The sequence below is a fragment of the Balaenoptera physalus genome (genome assembly GCF_965194825.1).
Source record: "Balaenoptera physalus genome assembly, chromosome: 10".
Taxonomy (NCBI): Eukaryota; Metazoa; Chordata; class Mammalia; order Artiodactyla; family Balaenopteridae; genus Balaenoptera; species Balaenoptera physalus.
The window spans coordinates 40,360,507-40,381,906 of NC_138889.1; the positions used below are offsets into that span (position 1 = coordinate 40,360,507).

Consider the following 21,400-nt stretch of genomic DNA (forward strand, 5'->3'; position numbering starts at 1 on the left):
TCTTCAAAAGAAAAGAGTCTGACCCATCAGAGGAGCTAAGTTACCAATTGAAGGACACTTTCTCTAACTGAGAGAAGTTCGAGGGAGTGGCTTAGGAGAAAGACAATGCTGAGGAATGCTCCTTGCCTCCCATAAAGATGGGGTTTAGCCTCCTATGAGAGATGGCAGCTGGGGTTCAAGATGGCTGTGGAGAGAAATTAAGAAAAGCTTGTGTTCTGGTTAACATGGTGTGGATGGGATGGGAATAAGAAACTTTCTTTCTCTGAAGGTATCTGGGAATGGACTGAAGCCCCCAGGACTGGAACCGGGAGAAGGTTTATTACTTTTCGGATGAATGAGAGACATTGTTGACCTTCTCTATGTGAAAGGAAACCAGAGTTTGCAGCAGTTGAGTGAGGACCTAGGTATCCCACTTGTCCTGAGATGTTTGTATTGCCTTTAACAGAGTCAACTCTCAAATCAGTCTGCAGGCACCACAACACGAATGGAACCCAGGGAGCATAATCCGATTGTGTTTTGTGTAAATGGAGTTCCCTGAAGTTGTGCAAGGCAGCAGCCTCTCTTTAAGCTCTTGTTCAAATTGCGTTACTTGTATTGCTCATAAGAATCAGTCACTGCGAGTACTGTTTCATTAGTTAAATGTGTTGGCCATGAAATGAGTTAGTGATTCTTAAAGTGTGATGTCTGGGACACCTACATCAGAAATCATCTGGAATTTTCTTTTTTTAAAATGCAGATTCCCCTGGGTCCCACTTTGATCTTCTGACTCCATGGGGATGAAGCCCAACAATTTGTTTTTCATAAGCATACCAGCTTATTCTAAGACACATTAGAGTTTGAGGTCCAAAGAAATACACATTGTTAACATCAGAGACGTTAGAGTGAATTAAAAACAAAACAAAACAGAAAACATGAGTAAGACAGTTTGGCATAATTACTCCTTCTTTTCTGAACTTTAGAAGTATACTCATCATAGATATTTCCCAGGTCAACCCCTACCACTAGTTTTTGGTCATTATAGGGTTTAAGAAAATATTTCTTTCAGATGCACCCTTCTGTGTCCTAGAAGCTGGTATGGATAGAAGAGGGTCATTAAATGAGGAGGCTCCATAGCAAAGGCAGGAAATTAGATTGAAAAGAGCATAGCCATGGTCTGGCACAGAGCAAAGAGGAAAGATTTTTCCATTTCTTAAGTAGGAAATAAACAAAAAATCTTAAAACAAAACAAAACAAACAACAACAACAAAAAAAAACAAGAACAAGAACGAAGCCTGTCTTTTAAAAGCCGCTGTTGAATGTTGCACTTAAGAACATCCCTGACTTCCCACTCTGTAATGGCTCAAAGCAGAGAGCACAAGTTCCCTATTCTCTCTGTTTGGTGAGGAAGTGTTAACTTCAGTCTTTCTTGGACTCTGGGTCTGTGGTGGATGCTGTGATTCATCACCCAGATTCCCCTTTGAGCATGACTGACTTACTCCCCAGCTGATTGGGAGTGAGGCTGGTGGAGAGCCCTGGCATCCCTGATTCCCTTATGGGGATCACCTCTGCTCAAGAGAGCTGCCTGGCTGAAAGTTGTGCCATTTTTCAGAGCATCTCACATCCAATGACTGATCCCAGTGGAAATATAAAAGTTCAGCCTACCTGCCCCAACTTGCGACAAAGGAAGGGTAATTCCAGCTTCAGAATTCCTTGTAGGGTTGACTAAGGCCTCCAATGAGACTGAATAACAGCTCAACTTCTCCTTCTGTTCAGTTCTTCCTTCTCTTCCCTTCTACAGGTGTTGATCCTGATAGTACTCTCTAATAAATTTTCTGCACGCTAACCTCTATCTCAGAATGTGCTGGGGAATCCACCCAAGAATCCTCTTCTGTGTGGTCAGAGAAAGATTAGGTTAAGGGCTAGTGGGAGAAGGGGACTCATTTATATTATTTTTTTCTCATAACACACTCTGATCCTGGAAGTACATAAACATTGGAAGTACATTGGACAATGGACGTTCTAGTCTATGAGGGAAGGTTGAATGAACTTTTATTCTTAACATCAAATTAGCTGAATGATATCATTTATCATTGAAAATCTTATCCTAAAAAACTTGCCCTAGAAATTTCACCCTGCCATCCCAATCACCAAGCATATTCCCCAGAAGAAACTTAGGTATTTGTTAGACCTACTAAATTAAAGATGGCAGGGTTTCTTTTTATTGGGATATAAAATATAGTTTCCCATTGATTGATTGCAAGGTTGATTGATTGACTAAGTGATTCATTCAACAAACATGGTTTATTCATTCATTCATTCAACAATTGTGTTTTGGATGCCTACTATGTAACAGGCACTGATGTAGGCTTTGGGGACCAAAAGCTTGGGTCTCTTGGAGTGTACATTCTAGATGGGAGGAGTCAGACAATAAACATACACATAAATGAATAAGATGATTTGAAATAGTGATAAATGCTATGAAGATAATAAAAGAGGATAATATAATAGGAAATTACTCTGAGCAAGGGTAGGCTGTAGGGAGAGGTATTTTAGACAACATTCACCAATAAAGTCTAGAATGAGGAGGCAATATTTGAGTAAAGTCCTAATTGGGAAGATCTGGGCAGAAGCAACAGGAAGTGCAAAGGTCCTGAGATAGGTCTAAACTTAAAGAAAAAAATGCCTAGAATAGGGCAAAAATTGGGGAATAAGATGAGGTCAGTGAAGAGGGTAAAGTAAGTCATGGTGAGAATTCTGGATTTATTTGAAGGTCAATATGAGACAACTAAAGGTCTTAAGCAGAGGAATGATTATCTGATTTACATTTCAAAAATATAACCAACTTCTCTGAGGAAGATGTATTGTAAGGGAGCAAGAAGGAATCAGAGTAACCAATGAGGAGATAGTTCCAGGAGCCTGATATGAAATGATGGTGCTTGGCCCAAGGTAAAGTCTGCAGAGATAAGACAAGTGGGTGGATTCAGGATAGTTTCAGAGATAGAGAGGACATGCTAGTCGTTTGGAAATGGTGTATGAGGGAGAAAAAGTAAAAAAGGATCATGACTCTTAAGTTTTCAGCCTGAGAGATTGGGTGGGTTCTGGTACCATTTTCTGAGATGGGAAGACTGCATTTGAGTTCTCCTATTAATGATTAACGTGTTTCGCCCTGAGCAGCCACTGTCTTTTCCTGACAGAAGGACTGACAGAGACACTGCTGCATTTTTCATCCTTCTAACAGCCTCACTGGTTACCCCAGGGGCATTGTATATGCCACGGAGAGCCAATCTGCACTCTTGCCAGAATCTCTCCCAAAATTTGTTATGCTTCAGTGTTCCAGGACACTTTATTACAAATGAGTAGCTAAAGGCAAAGTGTAATTAGGGACAAGGGTAGTGGGGCATGCAAAGCTGGCACCACTTTGAGCTCAGCATCCCTGTACAGGTGCCAGATCTTTATAACATTGAGATTACAGCAGCATCTTGGCTGCTCAGCTGCCAAGATGTAACCACCTCCCACCACTCAGCCTGATGGGTGGGGGCAGGTAGACCAACTAAGTATGATAGTTTCAAGATCCCAAACTGAGTGATATGTATTTCAATCACGGACCCACCTTTCATCAGGCATCAATAAAGGAACAGATAATTACTTGGTCCAATCAGATTCAAATTGTTTTTTTTAAAGTCAGTGGAGAAAAATAGTATTTTAATTGGGATTTCATTAGACAGACTGACTAGTAAGGATTTCAGAGTCCCCTATGTTTATTTAACATTAAGGCTTTTTATCACATGGAATTTGCTACCTTAACTGGAAAGTTTTTTGAAGATTTCGTGACTGCTTTTGTTGTTGTTGTTGTTGTTCATAGAGGTACTTTTCCTTTAGGCTGTAGTTATTGGGAATCTCTTTCCTATTTTCCTATTATCCCTTCACATTTCGTGCATTGGGCTTGATTAAGTTCTCTCTTTTCCCATTGCTGTTTAAGCCAGTGCATAAGTCTTGGGGATATACTCATTTCATTGCTTTTTTTTTTTTTTAATACCCTGCTACCCTTATTTTCCCTTTTTATAATTTTCTCGTTATTTTGCTTTTACATTTACATATTTGGGAACTGCTTGAACATAGCAGAGTTTATATCATGCATACATTTATATTCATATATGCATTCATATCACTACTGTCAAGAATCATTTTCTTTTTGGACCCCAAAGGAAGGGTCTTGGGGCAGGAGATCTTTGTAATGTAAAGACACAATTCTCAAGCTGGGCTGGGATATGCAGCAGTGTTCAAGGAAAAAATGTGAATTCTTATGAAAACAAATCATATTTTCTAGCATGTTAATTTTCATTGCTGATTTTGAGGATATCAGTTTATATTTAAAAAGAAATAATATATTAAAATGAAAGATTTTCAAGAATTTTAAAAGTTCAATATAAACCTTATTAGGGCTTGTGAAAAAAAATAAAGAACTTCATTTCCCACACCTCAAAGCTTCCTCTTACTTAGATTCTTTTATTCACAATGAAGCAGAAGTTTCATGATCTCAAGAGATAGAGACCAACTCTGCCGTTTCCCAAAGGCAGAATTTCTTTGGAAATGAAAGTGGTCTGAATTGCTGAGCTGACATAGTTCCCGTGGTCCTTAGAGGTGTTTGAAAGGGTTTGTCACAACCTGTCGGCAAGCACCATGGGTGTAACTGAAAAATGGCTTTAAAGAGCAGAGAGGTTCTGATACCTGTTATCTTTCTATAAGGTAGGAGAGGTCATCTTAAATGACATCCAATCATAACTTATCACGACTCTAAAAGAAGCACAAGTCAGAAAATAAAGATAACCTCTAAAATAAAAAGGATTTTAACAAATAAACATTTGCAGAAATTATTTATTCCCTTTATGTATCTATCCTTTAAGAGAGAGATTGTCTTAGTTTGGGTTTCTCCAAAAGTCATCTCTGACACAAGCTTTTGGATGCTAGTGGTTTATCTGAAAGGAGATCTTGGGAAACATGTAAGAGAATTGGGGAGTTAGGCAGTGAAAATAGAAAAGCCAATAAATAGCATGCTAATGAGTAAATTTCCACTAGGGCAACTCTGGCTCACACCCACTGGGGTTCTCTGAAAGACTGTGTGTTAATTTGGTTCTGCAAGAAGCAGATCCCAAGATGGAATCAGATGTACCAGAAGGAGAAAATGCAGTACCACTGGCATAGAATTTTGAGGGTACTTGATCAAGAGGGCTAGAACGTAAGATTGGAAAAATAAGAATTTATTGACTGGGGAACATTTTCTTGGGACATGGGATTTAACATCTGCAAGGACCCCAGGGAATGGGACAAACTTTCTGCTAGGGTGGCTCTTAGAAGCTTAGAAAAAGTGATGACCAATATTGAGTGAAGTATAAGTGCCTGCCTTGCCCTGGTAGAGGGTAGAGGAAGAAACAAAGTGGGAATTCTGGCACAGGTATACTTTGTGTGGTTAGAAAACCCATCAGAGGATTATGCTTCACAGGAGGGTCCAGAGGACACAATTTTTATCAAGGCCATCAGGAATGCACAGGTGAGAGGGGCACCAGAACCACTGAGCAGTGGTGGCTGTCCTCTGCAGGTCAGGGCTGATGGTAGGAGAGACAATCACAGAGCTTTAATAGACATGAGAATGATGTGGTCCTTATATAATAAAGGCCAGGTGGCAGCACTTAATTAGCAGAAGCCAGGAGGCCACAATTACTATCATGGAAGTTTGACACACAAGGAGTTGTGGAGATGGTTAAAAGAGCTCGGTATCCTTAGGGGCAAAAAAGGTGGGCAGCCTACAGGGATGTTGCTAAACATATAACAAAAAAGAAAAAGAAGGAAGGGAGGGAGGGAGGGAGGGAGGAAGGAGGGAAAGAAAGAGAGGATGAATGAATGAGTGAATGAATGAATGGGAGAGCAGGAGACGTACTGAGGGTGTTCACCCCAATAAAAAGGCCTGATCCCAGAACTGAACCAATTTTCATTTAGAAGTTCATTAGCTGAAGAGGATGCCAGGTCCCCAGGAAGAAGAACCTAGTGATGCTACGGCAAATATAAATTATGATTCTCTGAGTCTTCCCCCATAGTGACGGATGGCTATTTATTCTGGTGACTGTACGTTGGAGAAATGGAAGTGCCTAGATGTTTTGAGAACTATTGGACACAGAGCCTGATCTGGTGTCGGTAGCTGGTGACCCAAAGAGCATCATGGCTCCTCTGTTAGAGAGGGGGCTTATGAGAGCCAGGTGTGAAGTCCTGGCTAATATCTGGCTCCCAGTGGACTCACTGGATTCAGGAACCCACCTAGTTCTTGTTTCCCCTGTTCTGGAGTGTATAATTGAAATTGATATGCTTCACAGTTGGAATAATCCCTATACTGGGTCTTTGGTTTGTAGGATAAGAGGTACTATGGTGGATAAGAACAAGTATATACCTGGCCAAGATAGTAAATCAAAAGAAATAACACATCCTTGGAGGCATGGTAGAGAGACAGTGACACCATTAAATAAAGACCTAGATGATGCAGGGGTGGTAGTAATCATATCTCTGTTTAATACGCCAATCTGGCTCCTGCAGAAACCAGATGGATCCTGAAGAACAAATGACTTCATTGGCATAACCAATTCACTGAAGGCATAACAAAGTAGAAGCCTCAATTGCAGCTGCTATGCCAGACACGTACTGTAGCTAGAGCAGATTAATAAGCCTTTAAATCCATGGTATGTAAGATTGATATGACAGATGTGTTATTTTCCATTCTAATTAGAAAAAAGGATTAGAAAGACTTTGTATTTATGTAGGACAGACAACAATATTCATAAGGTCTGCTGGATCATCTGGCTGAAGAGGGAAGATTTTGCCTCAAGGCTGTATTAACTCTCCCATCCTCTGTCATGATATATTAATAAAAGATCAGGATGACCCAAACATCCATCACACAGATTGTCGCGGATAAAATATATTAATGATCTCATGCTGTTCATATAGGATGAGCAAAAGGTGACTAATTGGCTTGGAAGACACATAAGCTGCAGAGGATGGGTTATAAACCTTATGAAGGTTCAGGAACACTGTCACCAGTTAAGTTTTTAGTGGTCCAGGGATAAGGAGTGTAACCTCCAAAGTAAGAGGCAAATCGATGATTCTCCTCTTCTCTAACATAAAGAAAGCAGCACAGCACCTGTTAGACCTCTTCGGAATAAGAAAGCATCCCATTCCACACCTGGGATACTGTTCTAGCCCATTTACTGAGATAGCCAGCTTTGAGTGGGGCCTGGAGCAGGAAGGGGCTCTGCAGCCAGCCCTAAAAGCAGCTCAAGCAGCCCTGCCACTTTAGCCATACGATCAGAAGATCTTATGGTGTTGGAGGTGTCTGTGGTGGGAAAAGACCTCATACAGAGCTTATGGCAGCTGCAGGGCAAGAATCGTAACTCAGGTCCCTGGGATTCTGGAGGAAGGCCATGCCATCTGCAGCAGAGAATTGTATGACTTTTGAGAAACAGCATCTGGAATATTGCCCTGGTAAAGACAGAACACTTAGCTATGAGGTGTCAATTGATCATGCCACTGGAACTGTCCATTACAAGTTGAATTTCGCTGGACCGGCCCAGTCATAAAGTCAGATGGGCACAGCAGTAGTCCATTGGAAGATGGAAGGGGTACATTCAGGATTGAGCCTGAGCAGGATCAGTGGACATGAGTAACTACACTAGTAGGTAGCCCAGACACCCACATCACCCACCTTAATTGCACTAACTCACACCTATGGTCATATTGGAGCAGGGTGTCCCATATAATCAGCTGATGGAGGAGAAAAAGCCCAAGCTTAGTTTATGGAAGGGTCAGCTTGGTACATGGATGCAAGCCAAAAATGGATGGCAGCTCTATTATAGACATATTCTGGGGGCCTTGAAAGACAGTAGGCAGGGGATTAACCTTCTCAATGGTTGGAGCTGTGAGCAATGTATCTGATTTTCCACTTTATGTGAAAAGAGAAGTAGCCCAAAGTGAGAACAAGTACAGATTTTTAGACAGTTGTCAATGACTTTGCTGTTTGGTCAGGGGCTTGGAATAAAAAGGATTAGAAGATTGGAGACAAGGAGGTCTGGTTAGATGCAATGGGCGTGGAAAGTGAAGATTTTTTTTCACATGCTAACATCCGCTAGAAAGCATCCATCATGGAAGACACGCTGAAAAACCAAGTAAACAAAATGAATTACCAAGTAGACTTAGCTAGTTGACATTACTTAGCTTTTGTTATCAGTAACGCCAGACTGGCACTTAGTACCCAGGAGTGTAGTGGCCAGTAGCACAAAGCTACATATGAGCCCAATAATGTGGGTACCTACTTCCCAAGACTACTAGCTCCTGCTACCTCTTGATGCCCAATCTGCCAGCAATAGTGAGAAGCACTGAACCTCTGATACAGCCCTATTTCTTGAGGAAACCACCTTAGTGTCAAGGTGACGACATGGAGCACTTTCATTCCGCAAGGGATAGATATATTTTCTGGGTATGGATTTGCCATTGCGGCCCAGAGAGTCTCAGCTAGCACCATGAACCAGGACATATGGAATGCCTGATCCACAGGCATGCACACCCACAAAGCAGAGCATCCATCCAGGGTCCTCAGTCATAGCAAAGGAGATGCAGGGGTGGAGATCAAGGGCTGTATCCTCATGATAGCCGGAAGAACATAACTCAGAACTCTCCCACTGAAGGGAGAGAAAGCTGGGGTATTTTCCACCAACCACAGTCCATCACTGGCTCAGGAGTCCTCCTGGGACACCAGCTCGTCCTGCCCTGTTTTTGGACTGAGCACGCATCCATAGCTATTTGAATGCTCTCAAGCAAAGAGACACACAGAAAGATATCCATATGCCTGGAAACTGCCTGTGACTTCCAGGGAAGGTTGAGGGGATAAGAGTAGGGCATCACAAGCATTTTCTATATGTTCATAAAATCTTGGAGTAATTTATTATGTTCCAGGATGGCAAATTCAGTCATATTCCAAGTTGGATGTGCAGAGAAAACATCCGTTTTTGGCTGCATAGTCTTTAACTGCCTCTTTGTGAGACAACAACTGCATAATATTATTTTCTGTAAAAAGAATAGAAAAATAATTCAGCCTTTCCAGTGGCAGAGTTTGCTTAGGAGGGCTTGGGAGGTGAGGAACATGTAATTGGGAGGATCCAAGGTCATTCTGTCATAAAATGTGTCCTTTGGCATGGAATTGTATGGATGGGAGACATGCAAGCAAGAGACTATAAATCATATAAATTTATCTCACCCAATGCAAACTAAAGGTGTCCCCAACTCAGCTTCTCCTATGCTTGATCTCAGAAATGCCCACAGCCAGCCCAACACCACCCAACTGAAGGTGGCGTATGAGAGAGGGTAAGTCAAAGTGCATACGGACAGGATTCTTAATCTTTTGGAACTATGATGTCTTACTTTCTAAAATGTTACAAAACAAATGACCATGGATCCATTTCTAGGACCCCTCCAAGGATCTTGGAAGGGTCCTGTGCAAGTGAGGCACCCTTGGCTTTGAGCTTCCTCATCTTCCTGTAAACCCACAGCTCTCTGGAAATATATTTGATATATCCAATCTGTTCTGTTTCCTGATTCCTAATTCAGGACCCACTTTGAGTGCTAGTCCTTTGGAAGTCTTTCCTGATCCTCAAAGCCGGGGTGGGTTTCCTCCCATAGGAATTGAACTTGCCAGTTCAATTTTGTGTCTTAACCTGCAATTCTCACTCTCTCAGCAACCATGATTACACCCAAAATTCACTCCCTCCCCATTTCTCCAGGGACCACAAATCTTTGAGGTCAGGGCCCATGTTTTTTTCATCATGTAACACACAGCCTGGCATATAGGAGATGATCAAAAAATATTTGATGAATTAATAAACAAATGGAACAATGGCAGGAGGGAGAAGACATCTACTTTAGTGATTTCCTGAGAAAGAACTCACTTCTTGACAGAGCCACCCAATAGGAAAAATCCTACTAGAATACAGACAGCCCTTCTCTATGATGGTTCCCTGTTTTCCCTTTCCAGACTTCCTTCTGTGACTATTTCTGACAGGTATCAAAGTATTCCTCTAAAACTGCCAGTGTAGGAAACTTATGACTGTCCCCAAAGAAGAATCTCTTAAATCTTAAAAATTTTAACCATATAGCCTCTTCTTGTCAACCTTTATGTATTATACGGAGAGACAAATTGTAGTACGGAGAAAGAGAGGTTTGGATTCTAATTCTGGCATAATCGCCATTATAGCTCATTACTATCACCTTTCAGTGTTTAATTCTTGGACGATCTCCTCCACCTGTCATCATATTAGCATATTTTTGAAGACTATAAGTGTAATTAGGGCGATAGGAGAGCACAAGAATGGTGTCTATCTCTGCAATCAGAGATTTGGATTAAAAACAAATGTGACTTCACTGTTTATTATCCAGCGGCAGGGGCTGAGAAGCTCTGGAGGAGAAAACCAAACTCAGCTCTTCTCACTAACGTCACTTTCCACTACCTGTCTGGCCATGCAAAGCTGATTATCTTTTATTGCTGACAATGCTTTGTGGACTTTACATTCACAAATGTCTCTGGACGGGCTTTGAATTGTCCTTTTGTTCTTGATATATTTCTGTGGTTAACAACAGCTATGGGAGAAAGTCTATGATCAACCTTGACTTTCAATGACAAATATTGACATTTTGTAAACAAAGCACAGAAGGGGGAAATGTTGGTGTAGGGAAAACATTTGAAGTCAGTGGACCTGAATTTGGATCTTGATTGTGTGCCCTTAGGTATGTTTCTGAGCCCTAATTTCTTCATCTACATAGTTTTGATAACAAAAATAATGCATCATGAATTTGTGAAAATTGTCAGATAATGAAGGTGAAAGATGATCTATAAAATGTAAAGTGCAAAAAAAAATTAGCCTTGATTTCAGAAGTCATATTTTGTGTTGTGCATTACATGCCCAGAAAAGCTATGTAAAGGTTTATTTGAAAGTTCACTATTTAGAAAATGTAATCATTTTGTGAAATAAAGGGGGATGTCTGATGGGTCCTGAACTGATTAAGGCCAGGTGTACTCAGAGAGAATGTCTCCAATTAATTAAAAGGAAGAAGGCCTTTGAGTAATGAAAATGACTGAGTTAATATGAAAAACTAGCCAGAGGCCCTTAAAATACAAATGGGCATATAGTTTTAGAAGAAGTCTGGAAGAAAAAAAAATTGGGAAAAAAAGATCTATTTAACTTTATCAGAAATCTGTGCAAAGTGGATAGATTAAATTAAAAAGTGTTGGGCTTCCCTGGTGGCGCAGTGGTTGGGAATCTGCCTGCCGGGGCAGGGAACACGGGTTCGAGCCCTGGTCTGGGAGGATCCCACATGCCGCGGAGCAAATGGGCCCATGAGCCACAATTGCTGAGCCTGCCCGTCTGGAGCCTGTGCTCCGCAGCAGGAGAGGCTGCAGTGGTGAGAGGCCCGCGTACCGCGATGAAGGGTGGCCCCCGCTTGCCGCGGCTGGAGAGGGCCCTTGCACAGAGGCGAGGATCCAACACAGCCATAAATAAATAAATAAAATTAAAAAAAAAAAAAAAGTGTTACATGTTCCTTGTTGGCCATCAACATGATATTTGTTGTTGACACAATAACACAGTAAATTTAATGTGGTCCATTTGTCTGAAAAGGAAAAGCTTATCTTTTGTTTGGAAAATAGAAGCAAGCTGAATCCTGATCTGTGTTATTTCAGTGTCTAGTGGTGTGTACTTGAGGTTTCTGGAGCAAAAGCTTTGTTACTAAATACCTGGCAGAATAGCACTGCAGGGGCTAATGATCAAAAGGTGGAGTAAAGTCTTCTGTATGGTATCTCAGAATATTAACTCAGAATTACTTTTGCTCTCAAGAAATATAATTCAGTTCAAGAAACATTGATTAAGACTTATTACATGTAAAGGGACCCTCAAGAGGGTGGAGGAGTAAGATGTGGAGATCACCTTCCTCCCCACAAATACATCAAAAATACATCAACATGTGGAACAGCTCTTACAGGACACCTACTGAACGCTGGCAGAAGATCCCAGACTTCCCTAAAGGCAAGAAAACCCCCACGTACATGGCCATGTGGCTGACAGGGTCTTGGTGTTCTGGCCTGGTGTCAGGCTTGAGCCTCTGAGGTGGGAGTGACGAGTTCAGGATATTGGACCACCACAGACCTCCTGGCCCCAAGTAATATCAATCAGTGAGAGCTCTCCCAGAAAGCTCCGTCTCAACACTAAGACCCAGCTCCACCCAACGGCCAGCAAGCTCCAGTGCTGGACGCCCCATGTCAAACAACTAGCAAGACAGGAACACGACCCCACCCATTAGCAGAGAGGCTGCCTAAGATCATACTAAGTTCAGAGACACCTCAAAACACACAGCGAGATGTGGCCCTGACTACCGAAAAGACAAGATCCAACCCCACCCACCAGAACACAGGCACCAGTCCCCTCCACCAGGAAGCCTACACAAGCCACTGAACCAACATTACCCACTGGGAGCAGACACCAAAACCAATGTGAACTATGAACCTACAGCCTGAAAAAAGGAGACCCCATAAAGAGTAAGTTAATCAAACTAACAAAAATTACACACAAAAAAAAATATTAAAAGCAGCAAGGTAAAAACAACAAATAACATACAGGAGAATCCCGATAAGGTTAACAGCTGATCTTTCAGAAGAAACTCTGCAAACCAGAAGGGACTGACAGGACATATTTAACGTGATGAAAGGGAAAAACCTACAACCAAGATTACTCTTACCAGCAAGGATCTCATTCAGATTTGATGGAGAAATTAAAACCTTTACAAACAAGCAAAAGTTAAGAGAATTCAGCACCACCAAACCGGCTTTACAACAAATGTTAAAAGAACTTCTCTAGGCAGGAAACACAAAAGAGGGAAAAGACCTACAAAAACAAACCCAAAACAATTAAGAAAATGGTAATAGGAACATACATGTCAATAATTATCTTAAAAGTAAATGGATTAAATGCTCCAACCAAAACACACAGGCTCACTGAATGGATACAAAAACAAGACCCATATATATGCTGTCTACAAGAGACCCACTTCAGACCTAGGGACACATACAGACGGAAAGTGAGGGGATGGAAAAAGATTATTCATGCAAATGGAAGTCGAAAGAAAGCTGGAGTAGCAATTCTCGTATCAGAGAAAATAGACTTTAAAATAAAGACTCTTACAAGAGACAAAGAAGGACACTACATAATGATCAAGGGATCAATCCTAGAAGATAACAACTGAAAATATTTATGCACCCAAAATAGGAGCACCTCAATACATAAGGCAAATGCTAACAGCCATAAAAGGGGAAATCAACAGTAACAAAATCATAGCAGCGGACTCTAACACCCCACTTTCACCAATGGACAGATCATCCAAAATGAAAATAAATAAGGAAACAGAAACTTTAAATGATACATTAAACAAGATGGACTTAATTTATATTTATAGGGCACTCCATCAAAAAACAACAGAATACACTTTCTTTTCAAGTGCTCATGGAACATTCTCCAGGATAGATCATATCTTGGGTCACAAATCAAGCCTTGGTAAATTTAAGAAAATTGAAATCGTATCAGGTATCTTTTCCAACCACAGTGCTATGAGACTAGATATCAATTACAGGAAAAAACTGTAAAAAATACAAACACATGGGGGCTAAAAAATACACTACTAAATAACCAAGAGGTCACTGAAGAAATCAAAGAGGAAATCAAAAAATACCTAGAAACAAATGACAATGAAAACATGACAACCCAAAACATATGGGATGAGGCACAAGCAGTTCTAAGAGGGAAGTTTATAGCAATACCATCCTACCTGAAGAGAGAAGAAAAATCTCAAATAAACAACCTAACATTACACCTAAAGAAATTAGAGAAAGAAGAACAAAAAACCCCCCAAAGTTAGCAGAAGAAAAGAAAGCATAAAGATCAGATCAGAAATAAATGAAAAAGAAATGAAGTAAACAAGAGCAAAGATCAATAAAACTAAAAGCTGGTTGTTTGAGAAGATAAACAAAATTGATAAACCACTAGCCAGACTCATCAAGAAAAAAAGGGAGAAGACTCAAATCAACTGAATTAGAAATGAAAAAGGAGAAGTAACAACTGACACTGCAGAAATACAAAGGATCATGAGAGATCACTACAAGCAACTGTATGCCAATAAAATGGACAACCTGGAAGAAATGGACAAATTCTTAGAAAAACACAACCTGCTGAGACTGAACCAGGAAGAAATAGAAAATATGAACAGACCAATCACAAGCACTGAAATTGAAACTGTGATCAAAAATCTTCCAACAAACAAAAGCCCAGGGCCAGATGGCTTCACAGGTGAATTCTATCAATCATTTAGAGAAGAGCTAACACCTATCCTTCTCAAACTCTTCCAGATTATAGCAGAGGGAGGAACACTCCCCAACTCATTCTACGAGGCCACCATCACCCTGATACCAAAACTAGACAAAGATGTTACAAGAAAAGAAAATTACAGACCAATAACACTGATGAATATAGATGCAAAAATCCTCAACAAAATACTAGCAAGCAGAGTCCAACAGCACATTTAAAGGATCATACACCATGATCAAGTGGGGTTTATCCCAGGAATGCAAGGATTCTTCAATATATGCAAATCAATCAATGTAATACACCATATTAACAAACTGAAGGGTAAAAACCATATGATAATCTCAAGAGATGCAGAAAAAGCTTTTGACAAAATTCCACACCCATTTATGGTAAAAACTCTCCAGAAAGTAGGCATAGAGGGAAACTACCTCAACATAATAAAGGCCATAGATGACAAAGCCACAGCTAACATCATTCCCAATGGTGAAAAACTGAAACCTTTTCCTCTAAAATCAGGAACAAGACAAGGATGCCCACTCTCACCACTATTATTCAACATAGTTTTGGAAGTTTTAGCCACAGCAATCAGAGAAGCAAAAGAAATAAAAGGAATCCAAATTGGAAAAGAAGAAGTAAAGCTGTCACTGTTTGCTGATGACATGATACTATACACAGAGATTCCTAAAGATGCTACCAGAAAACTACTAGAGCTAATCAATGAATTTGTCATAGTAGCAAGATACAAAATTAATGCACAGAAATCTCTTGCATCCCTGTACACTAATGATGAAAAATCTGAAAGAGAAATTAAGTAAACACTCCCTTTTACCATTGCAACCAAAAGAATAAAATACCTAGGAATAAACCTACCTAAGGAGACAAAAGACATGTATGCAGAAAACTATAAGACACTGATGAAAGACATTAAAGATGATACAAACAGATGGAGAGATATACCGAGATATACCATGTTCTTGGATTGGAAGGATCAACATTGTGAAAATGACTATACTACCCAAAGCAATCTACAGATTCAATGCAATCCCTACGAAACTACCATTGGCATTTTTCACAGAACCAGAACAAAAAATTTCACAATATGTGTGGAAACACAAAAAACCCCAAATAGCCAAAGCAATCTTGAGAAAGAAAAATGCAGCTGGAGCAATCAGGCTCCCAGACTTTAGACTATACTACAAAGCTACAGTAATCAAGACAGTATGGTACTGGCACAAAAACAGGAATATAGATCAATGGAACAGGATAGAAAGCCCAGAGATAAACCCACGTACATATTGTCACCTTATCTTGATAAAGGAGGGAGGCATATACAATGGAGAAAAGACAACCTCTTCAATAAGTGGTGTTGGGAAAACTGGGCAGCAACATGTAAAAGAATGAAATTAGAACACTCCCTAACACCATACACAAAATTAACCTGAAAATGGATTAAAGACCTAAATGTAAGGCCAGACACTATCAAAGTCTTAGAGGAAAACATAGGAAGAACACTCTTTGACATAAATCACAGCAAGATCCTTTTTGACCCACCTCCTAGAGTAATGGAAATAAAAACAAAAATAAACAAATGGGACCTAATGAAACTTAAAAGCTTTTGCACAGCAAAGAAAACCGTAAACAAAACAAAAAGACAACTCTCAGAATGGGAGAAAATATTTGCAAATGAAGCAACTGACAAAGGATTAATCTAGGAAATATACATGCAGCTCAATAGCAAAAAAACAAACAACCCTATCCAAAAATGGGCAGAAGACCTAAATAGACATTTCAGCAAAGAAGACCTACAGATGGCCAAGAGTCAGATGAAAAGATGCTCAACATCACTAATTATTAGAAATGCAAATCAAAACTACAATGAGGTATCACCTCACACCGGTTAGAATGGCCATTATCAAAAAAATCTAGAAACAATAATAGCTGGAAAGGGTGTGGTGAAAGGGAACCCACTGTTGGTGGGAATATAAATTAATACAACCACTATGGAGAACAGTATGGAGGTTCCTTAAAAAAACTAAAAATAGAACTACCATATGACCCAGCAATCGCACTACTGGGCATATACCCTGAGAAAACCATAATTCAAAAAGAGACATGTACCAAAATGTTCATTGCAGCACTATTTACAATAACCAGGACATGGAGGCAACCTAAGTGTCCATCAACAGATGAATGGATAAAGAAGATGTGGCACATATATACAATGGACTATTACTCAGCCATAAAAAGAAACAAAATTATTTGTAGTGAGGTGGATGGACCTAGAGTCTGTCATGCAGAGTCAAGTAAATCAGAAAGAGAAAAACAAATACCGTATGCTAACACATATATATGGAATCAAAAAAAAAAAAGGTTCTGATGAACTTAGTGGCAGGACAGAAATAAAGACACAGAAGTAGAGAATGGACTTGAGGACATGGGGAGGGGGAAGGGTAAGCTGGGACGAAGTGAGAGAGTGGCATGGACATATATACACTACCAAATGTAAAATAGATAGCTAGTGGGAAGCACCTGCATAGCAGGGGGAGATCAGCTCGGTGCTTCGTGACAACCTAGAGGGGTGGGATAGGGAGGGTGGAGAGAGACACAAGAGGGAGGGGATATGGGGATATATGTATACATATAGCTGATTCACTTTGTTATACATTAGAAACTAACACAACATTGTAAAGCAATTATACTCCAATAAAAATGTTAATAAAACCCCAAACTTATTACATGTCAGGGAGTGTTCTACGCTCTGAGAGTATAAAGATGAATAAAGAATATGCTCCTAATTTTGTTGTGAATTTCATTCTTGCAAAATTTCTGCTATCCTTCTGGTCCACCCTTCTTTTAGTCATTTTCACGGTCTGCTTTCTTACCTCGTGGAAGGACAGCCAGAGCTAAAAAAACAGAGAGGAAGAAGTTAGCCTTTGAATTTTAAAAGTTGAGGTCCCAGGAGACTGGAAGGACTTGGAATAAACAACAGAAGAGCATGCTGGAGGGAACTCCATTCATGCTTATCTGTCTTATTGGTTACTCTTCCCATTAATGTCCTGTGAAGGCTACAATAACATCCAGAGCATGGACTAACTAGTTAGTACCGCCTTTTTCCTGAGACTCTGTTCTATCCCCATGGACTGACTCATTTGGAGACCTTTGTTCAACATCTCAGGACACAAATATCCTTCTGAGTTGGAAGCTGGTACTCTTGACATCTAGGGGAATTGTGGTGAGATGGGAAATATGGTGAGACTGCTAACAGTTTACACCCACTGTTAGACACTCACACCCACACAACACACATATCTGCCCTCAGTTTAATCAGGCATGCATGCTTGCCCAGCTAGAGAGCCAGAGTCTGTATTTTATAGATTCCCTATAGCTGGATAAATCCATGTGTTTAGGATGTGAGCAGTCATACCAGACTTTGATATGGAATTGTAACATTGTGTATATGCTCCACCCATCTTGCCCTTTCCATGGGCTGTAAAGTCTTAACTTGGCAAGTACTTACTTGGCAAGACCCAGATCCAGCCCTGTGGCTAGAATACCACCTGAGGATGGCAGAGCAGAAAGAAACAGACCCAGCAGAACCTGGGTCCTTGAAGCATCTCTTCCTACTGCACTGCTCACTGTTAGACTATTTCTCATCTATTTAAGCTACAATGATTGATGGTCTTATTTTTTTTTTTTTAATTAATTAATTTATTTATTTATGGCTGTGTTGGGTCTTCGTTTCTGTGCGAGGGCTTCCTCTAGTTGTGGCAAGCGGGGGCCACTCTTCATCGCGGTGCGCGGGCCTCTCACTATCACGGCCTCTCTTGTTGGGGAGCACAGGCTCCAGACGCGCAGGCTCAGTAGTTGTGGCTCACGGGCCTAGTTGCTCCGCGGCATGTGGGATCTTCCCAGACCAGGGCTCGAACCCGTGTGCCCTGCATTGGCAGGCAGATTCTCAACCACTGTGCCACCAGGGAAGCCCGATGGTCTTATTTTATATAGAAACCTAGCCTTTACCTTAAAACAGAAAGAAAAGCCCACTTCACCTGTATTTGCTTGTGTAAGAATGAATGGAACCAGCTTGAGGTGTCTCCTAGAGGTACTGACAATTTATTAGAGGAAAGACATAAGGGAACAGGAGAATCATCTCCCATGGCTGAAAAGTTCAGAGACAAGTTAAGTATTACAGATCCAGAGGGTAAAGGGCCAGGGTACGGCTGGGTTGAGTGAGACTCATTGTCTCTACCATTTGTACAATTCTGGGCAAACGCTGACAAATTCATGCTGCTTGGGCTTTCTTTTTATTATTATTCTTTTCTTTCTTTTTATTTCATTAGCACTCTTTCTTCAGGAAAAAGACAATATAATTAATTTGATATGATTGCAATCTAGGCATGCCCCATTACCACCAAGATTATATGATTACACATGGATGTTCTCAGACAATTTTAGACCCAGAGTTGAGCCTACTCTTGTTTCACTCTCAGAAGGTAATCGAATTGCCATGTTCCTGTGAAGGGAAAGCAAAAAAACCTCAGCTTTGTAAAGTGCTGAATGTTTTACTATACAAAACTGGATCTCAAAACTGAATATTGCTGTTGGCAGAGGATGAGAACATAGTCACAAGAAAATGGAGCATTTCTTGTGTGAAAAATGTGCCACACTCTTTGTCTCCCTTTTCACCCTCTCCCCGATCCCAGCATTGAACAGTATCTTAGTGATACATTTGGCTGGTGGTTGAATCTTTGTGCCTGATGATGTTTTGAGGCTTAATCCAGCTAAATCTGGAGACAGCCTACTAGCCTCTGACAAAGTTTTGTTTTTCACTACACGTAACCTCAAAAGCTTAGCAGTCAACAGAAGGCAGCAAATTCTTCATTCTCCAGCAGGTTTTAAAAAAATAAACTGAAATGAAACCTAGAGGGAATAACAAGTGCTCAAAATTTCACTCCCAATCCCTACTTGCCTGTGAATTTTGAGGGAAGTTACTAAACAAGCTACCTCCCTTGCTGCTTTCTACACTAACTTAAGACAAAGCAAAGCAACACACTTTTTGTATTTTGAAATAAACATAGTTTCACAGTAAGTTGTAAAGATAGTACAGAGTGATTACTTGTATGCCTCACCTATTTCCCCCACTGGTTACATCTACAATATCAAAACCAGGAAATTGACATTGATACAATGTGTGTGGGGTTCAACGTCATCTTATCACATGTGTAGTTTCACGTGACCACCACTGGGATCAAGATACAGAACTGTTCCCTCACGATAAAAGCCTCCCTGGCGCTACTCCTTTGCAGTTACATCCACTCATATTCCCCCAACTTTGCTAAACCCTGACAGCCACTAATTTGTTCCCCATCTCTTTAATTATGTCTTTTCAAAAATGTTATATAAATACAATCATAGGCCATTTACATTTAATATAACTATTGATATGTTAGGGCTTAAATTTGCCATTTTTTTTCCTGTTTGTTTCCTCTATTTTTAATTTCTCTGTTTTATTTCTCCTGCCTTCCTGTGGGTTACTTGAACAGATTTTAGAATTCTCTTTTGATTTATCTATAGCATTTTTGGATATATCTCTTTGTACAGATTTTTTAATGATGCCTGTAAGCATTATATTATACACATATATAACTCATCACAACTGATTTCAACATTTTGCCAGTTTGAATAAAGTGTAGAAATATTACCTTCCTTTAAGTTCCTTTACATTCTCCCATTTACAATTTAATTGTCTTAAATATTTTCTTTACATGTATTGAATACCACATCAAACAATGTTATAATTTTTGCTTCAATCATCAAACACAATTTAGAAAATTCAACAGAAGGAAGTTTATTGAATGTATCCATATTTTAAATCTTTCTGTTGTTTTTTTTTTCTTCTTCCTTCCAGATGTTCAAAGATTTTTTAATTTTTTTTTTTTTTTCTGTTTCAAGAACTTTCTTTAGCCATTCCTTTAGGATAGGTCTGTGGTGAAAATTCTTTTATATTTTCCTTATCTGAGAAAGCCTTGATTTCCCATTCACTTCCAAAGAATATTTTCCCTAGATATAAAACTCTGAGTTGATTTCTTTTTTTCCTGCACTTGAAGAATATTGTGCCACTTCCTTCCATCCCCAATGGTTTCTGATGAGAACTCCATTGTTACTGGAACTGTTTTTCCCCTATAGGTTATGTATCATTTCTCTATGAGTTCTTTTTATTTTCCCCCTATGGGTGCTTTTAATACTCTTGTCTTCAGCATTCAGAAGTTTGAGTATGAAGGATCTTGTGGATTTGTTTTAATTTATCCTGTTAGGAGTTTGTTCAGCTTCTTGAATCTGTAAGTTTATGTTTTTTGCCAAATTTGTGAAATTTTCAGCCATTCTTTCTTTTGTTTTAATATACTAATTTTGCTAAGTTAGTCCTTTAGGTTTTTTTCCCCTATGAGTTGGGCCTTTTTATTTATTTTTTACTTTACTGAGATATAATTGACAAAAAACATTGTGTAACTTTAAGGTGTACAACATGTTGATTTGATATACTTATATATCACAGTATGATTACCACCAGAGTATGACCATAATTTCTTGAATACTTTTTCATCCCTATCTCTTTCTGCCCTCTTTGTGCCTAAAAACACAAATGTTAGATCCCTCAGGTCCTTCAGGTTTTGTTCATTTTTTCCCTTGGTTTACTTTCCTTCTGTTGTTCAGATTGGGTATTTTCTATTGTGTTATCTTCAAGTCCATTGGTTCTTTCCTTTGTCCTCTCCTTCCGCTGTTGAGCCCATTTATTTTTTACTGTTATTATTGTATTTTGCAGTTTTAAAATTTCTGTTTACTTCTTCTATATGTCTTTTGTTCCTTTGCTGACACTTTCTCTTTCTTCATTTGTTCCAAACATGTTCATAATTGCTCACTGAAGCATTTTTATGATGTCTTCTTTAGAAGTCTATTCAGATAATTCCAACATCTGTTTTCTTAGT

At 39.8% G+C, this 21,400-nt stretch overlaps 1 long non-coding RNA gene across 1 annotated transcript in view; it reads right to left on the reverse strand.

Moving 5' to 3' along the window:
• The window catches only part of LOC309636729, a 61,906-nt gene extending 43,802 nt beyond the window's left edge, over positions 1-18,104 (reverse strand). Inside the window, exon 1 of the long non-coding RNA XR_014250183.1 lies at positions 16,295-18,104. This is a non-coding gene — a long non-coding RNA (uncharacterized lncRNA). The remainder of the gene's footprint in view (positions 1-16,294) is intronic.
• Between the last annotated feature and the right edge of the window lie 3,296 nt (positions 18,105-21,400).